Source organism: Polypterus senegalus, chromosome 3 (genome assembly GCF_016835505.1).
Source record: "Polypterus senegalus isolate Bchr_013 chromosome 3, ASM1683550v1, whole genome shotgun sequence".
In the NCBI taxonomy this organism is placed as follows: Eukaryota; Metazoa; Chordata; class Cladistia; order Polypteriformes; family Polypteridae; genus Polypterus; species Polypterus senegalus.
Genome location: NC_053156.1, coordinates 191,833,834 through 191,839,833, shown reverse-complemented (window position 1 = coordinate 191,839,833; position 6,000 = coordinate 191,833,834).

Below are 6,000 nucleotides of genomic sequence, written 5' to 3'. Positions count from 1 at the left end.
GTAATGGATGGATGACATGGATGGATGCCCTAACTGGATTTTTTTGCTTTATTACTTAAAAATAAATTCATATTTGAACCTGGACCTCGTGTGTGTGTCTGGTTGTGTCAAGGGTTTGGGTGCTAAAATGCCCCCCACAGGTTACACTCCCCGATGTGGTAGTTACAACAGTGATCTTTGTATTTGATACATCACTTTAATTTTCAAGACCTAGACTGTTGGCTTGCAAGTTCAAGAAGGGAATCTAATTAAAAGCAAAAGTTAGTTGTGGAAAGATCTGCAGCCCCTGGAACTGAATATGAGAACCACTGTATGAAACAATGCCATGTTACAAATCAGTATTATTAAAATATATATATATATATATTATTTTTTTTTTTCTCTATCATACACACACTATACAGTATATGTGTGTTTCATGATTTTCGTCTTTTGTAATGTTTAAAATGTGCTTTATCTGTTTAATCCTCCTTTTAATGTCCATAACAGTCTGTGTTGTATGTGATGACTCATTTTAGAACTAACTACACTCTCTCAGACTTCTTACTTAATTTTAACTTCGGAGATAACTTTGCTCCACTTCACCATCTCCATGATGCATACTGGTACAGCAGTTAAGTCTTATAATCCATCTTGGCACATCTGGTTAATTTAAACACTGCTCTTACAGAGGTATGTTTATAGACAATAGCTTAGCATTCAACACTTTTGTGCCAACAGAACTGGATTTTGGACTGCATAGCGAGCAGACCTCAGCTTTGCAGATTGCCAGCATCATATCCTCTATGCTCAGTCTCAACCCAGGTACACTATGGGGCAGTGTGCTAATCCCCTGGTGTGACTGTGCGTCCGGACACCACGCCAACTCCATCATTAAAAATACTGCTGACATCACCATCATAGGCCTGATCACCACCAATGATTAAATGGCTTGCAGACAAGAGGTCTATCGGCTGACTCAGTGGTCCCAGGACAGTCTGACCTTTCATGGACCAAAATTAAGGAGCAGGTCATAGACTTCAGAGAATGGATTAAGCTGTGGTTTCTTTTTGTGGCGTGCTGTGGAAATAGTGAGCTTGTTTAAATTTCATACAATAACAATCACTGATGAATTGAGGAGGGAACAGCATGTTTTGTTTCTTGCCAAGTTCATCAGTGCCTTCCTGAGATGTCTCACATGTGCTGTCTGGAGTCTATCTTCACTGGCGGCATCACATAAGAAACATTTTAAGAAAAAGATTAGGTATAAATATTTGAAATATACCTGAATATATATTCTATACTGTAAATTGTATTCTATATATTTGTTGTGTTTTATTATCACTGTTCTGGAGAGGCATGTACTGTAAGTAACAATATCATTGTACTGTATGCACAAGACAATAAATACTGTATGTTTAATGATGAGATCACCTCGGGATAATTCCCTACTGAAAGCACACTGTAACTGACCCACTATTTATTATTAGTAGTATAGCAGTTGTAATAGTTTTTGATATTTATCAAAATTTTACAAAGACGACGACTCAAAGACAGTTTCAGTCTATATATGTTGGTATAAGTTGGGTCTTTGCAATCAACTTAAATGTTGCACGAAAAAGGTTTAAGAACAATCACGATTGTCTCAAACTGAAAAGTTGTTAAAAATGTAAAATTATGTAAAATCTACTGGCAGTCACATGTCTTTCAATTGATATGTACATGACATACAGTATTTCACACATGCCGCTTTTAGTAATCAAAACGTTGATGGATCAAATCAATAAATAAATGACTGTTTCCTAAAATGTTTCCTTGTCAGTTTTAAAACCAATTTTATATGTAGCGCTGTTTTTGAAAACATTTTAAAAATAATTAACTTATTATTGTTTCACATGTGTATAATTTGCTAGTGGGAATATGGCATACATTTATAGATTAAAAATCTATAGTTATGAGTTTCATGAGGTACATTCCGTTTTAAACACTGGATAGTAATAAGATTTATTACTTTTACTATAGGCCTACTGTAACACTTAAGGAGAAAACGTAATCTACAACCATTCAAAACAGTAAAAAAAAAAACGGTACTTTATATCGACAAAGTGTTAGAGTCGTGAAAGAGCTTAGAATGATTTGATAGCAGAAGTATCAGACTGGAAGTCATTTTTGTTTAACCAGATAGAAAACTCTTGTAATTTGTACAACTACAGCATACTGTGCAACGAGCGCGTCAACACGGTCTCTCAGAGGGCATGATGCGAGTGACGCTGGGAATGGGCATTACTATAATCGCATCATTACATGGGAGTGTGGTGTGTTGTGCTCTGAAGGGCGTTCCGTGAGGTATTGCAGTCTGCAGCTTCACGGGGTTGCAGGCCAGGTACACAAAGCGACAGAAAGACGGGGAGCCAGATTTAAATTCAAGCGTGTCAGGAAAAAATGAAGAAATGAGCGAAAACCGCAAAAGAAGCAGCATGTGGGTTAATTTCAGTGATATTATGACAATCCGGGTAAATAAGAGCAGGAGCACTGACAGCTGTCAGGGCATATTTGACTTTATTTTGTTTACTCGGTCTTAAACAAAAATGGAGCACTCTCGTTGACTCTGCAATTCCGGGTATTCTTCACCCAGCACACCTCCAAACAACAACAACAACAAAAAAAAAAATCCCCTCCGATGTGTCACCGCCCTTTACAATTAGAAACCTGCCCTTCCAGCCCTCCCATTCCCTCGGAGAAAGTTAGAAAGCACTCTCAGCACCTCACACTATTTTGGAGACGGCAAAGCTGAGTGCAGAATTTGTAAAATGAAAATATCCGTCAGAGCAAGGTCAACAACATACCCGCACATACATCTAACAACCGCTCACACATCTGTACAGCTGGATGAGAGCTTGTCCACTTTCCTCTAGCTGCCACCCACTGACCCTGGATAAGTGTCCTGTTTTGTGCCAAGTATTTCTGCTGCAGCATCCACTGTGTTGCCAAAAACTGCAGGTATATCACAGCATTGTGCAACTCACACCAAAATAAGCCCATTTATTCAAAAACAAATGACTCCAGCCAAATAGATGTGTTGATGAGGAGCAGGCTAAAATGATAGCCAGTGACTTTCAGCCATTTTCCATTGTGGAGGACAAAGGATTAAAAACTTTTGTCCAGGCCTTAAACCCCATGTATGTTCTCCCCAGTAGTAAAACCTTGTTCCAAACAATTATTCTGCTACTATATAACACAGAGCATGCATTGTGGCAAGACAGGGTCAAAAAAGCTTTAGCAGTTTGCCTGACAACTGACTGCTGGACATCCAGAACGACATGCTCATAAATGTCCGTCACTTGTCACTCTATTGAAATCTGCCTTCTTGACTGTTGTGAGTTTCCCAAGAGATATACTGCAGAAAACCTGGCAGAGGAGCTACTAACAGTGGCAAGTAGATGAGAAAGTGGTGTGTTGTGTTACTAATAATGTAGTAAACATAACAAACACCATAAAATTTTTGCAGTGGACCCACCACCCATGTCTTCCATACACAATAAACCTGATGATGTGCTGAGGGTGGTGGAACCAACTGTGGACACGGTGAAGGCTATTGTGGTTTTTCCACAAGAGCATTTTTGCCCCAGAGAAGCTGAAATCCCATCAGCCCATCCAAGTTGAGGTATCTGGTATTTCTGAATGCCAGCCTGCACTAAAGACGTTTATCTAAAGTGTCATAATGTTAAGACTTTGGCTTTTATTTGTTTGATTTGTTTGCTGTGACTCTGTATTCAGTTGATTAAAATGTTAAACAATAGTAACTTTTTGTAACAAAAGAAATGCATAATATAAAGCTTTTATGAAAACACTGAATAAAAAATTGCTTACCAACACACACATCATTCATAATTGCTAAAATAGAATATATAAATATATATATTAAAATGTACTAAGCAGTTATATGTATTTTTTCTTTTTAACAGTATTTTCATCTTGATTGTCATTCCACTTTTCTAGGTGTTCTAATTGTTTAATTAATCATTATTTACTACATTGTGGGGCTGACACTAAAGTAGTTGCAGCCTTTCACGATTGAGTGTTTACTTGGGTTTCTGCTCTGCTTGTTTTTAATTGTCATTATTAAGATTCAATGAAGGGAGCAAACTGCACAGAGAAAGGGCGAAATATAATAAAAAGAGAGTTAAGCATTTAAATCAATAGCAAAACCAGAAATATTTCAAAGTTTCTTATAAATGTAAAAATCATGCCGCTGTGCTTTTCTGAATGCAGAAGAAAAATAATACCAGCTAATTAAATGAGATCAGTGCTATCAGGTGTTGTCACTGATTAGGAATCTGATTGGAACAAAAACCTGCAGCCACAGGGGTCCCCCAGGACCGAGTTTGAGAACCCCTGATGTACCGGACATAATCCATCCATCCATCCATCCATTTTCTAACCTGCTGAATCCGAAACACAGGGTCACGGGGTTCTGCTGGAGCCAATCCCAGCCAACACAGGGCACAAGGCAGGAACCAATCCTGGGCAGGGTGCCAACCCACCGCAGGACACACACAAACACACCTACACACCAAGCACACACTAGGGCCAATTCAGAATCGCCAATCCACCTAACCTGCATGTCTATGGATTGTGGCAGGAAACCAGAGCGCCCGGAGGAAACCCACGCAGACACAGGGAGAACATGCAAACTCCACGCAGGGAGGACCCAGAAAGTGAACCCGGGTCTCCTAACTGCGAGGCAGCAGCGCTATAACTGCGCCACCGTGCCGCTCAGTGGACATAATGACATAGGATACCAGAAGTGTGGAGAAACTGTGAGGAAATAACGGAAGACAAACACTGATTCCTAAAATGGTAATTTTTAAAATTGCTGCACCATTGGTGAAGAATAAGTAGGTAAATTCAATGAAAACCAAAGAAATGTTTGAATTTTACATACGGTATATTTTATCACATGGACTTTAATATTAAATGTGTCTCATGTGTGGCTGTATATTTTGATGATAAAAAAATAATAGCGATGCCCCAGTCTGATCCAGAGTTGAGCACTTCTGTCAATAGTGCATTCCCAAATTCAAATTTAGTGGTGTTGGATTGATCTCAATATAATCAAAAATCTGAAAATGTGCAAAAAAAAACGTTAAGGGGACGCCACAAAAACTAATATGAAAAAATGCCCCAGACGTGGAAAAAGGTTGAGAAATACTGAAATAGGCACAAATTGAGCTTTGGTAAAGAATTTAAATCCATAATGCTGGATTAAAATCTGGTTTAAATGTGTGTGTCAGCAATTCAAAGTACTGCCATTAGCACCCTGCTGTATGTGTGCTTTTGTTCACTCTCCCACTCGATCCATATATATCTATCTATACAATACTGTACAATGTAAATAAAACAATTATGTTCAAAGGCCACCTTAACAAACACTGCTTGCTAAATTCTTCAAAAATATGTCTTGAGGCATAATTGAGTAACTGCGTTATAAAATACAATGGGTTTAATCCTACATTACTTCAGGAGTGGATTATACTTTTAATTACATTTAACCAGTAATGGTGCTGCACGATAACATGCAGTGAATACACTTGACTTGAGTATTCATAGTTTTCATACTCTTTCTCTGTACATTTAGCATTTGTTTGCTCAGAGGTTGATGCAATTGCTGCTTCCTGAGCAGCTCTTCTTTTCTTCACCCTAACAGCCCACTTCTTCTCTTTTTTTTTTTAGCATCTTTTCGCATTAAAACTGATTAAGTCATTGTTTGTGTTGCAATTACTTAGTACATTTTCCTTATTTTTTAGCTTAAGCTGGCACTTAAGTCTTCAATTTGCCTCAAGAATGATTTCAGACATGAAGAGGTAGGGGAAGTGACGGCGAAGGTATGCACGTGCCGCACGGCCACCCTGCTGACCGCTGTCAAGAGTTGATTCTACAATAAAACAGAATAAAAATAAAAAGTGGTATAACCTTGGAGGTCAATCATCACCTCGAAAGCGGATAATAGACGTCACTTAG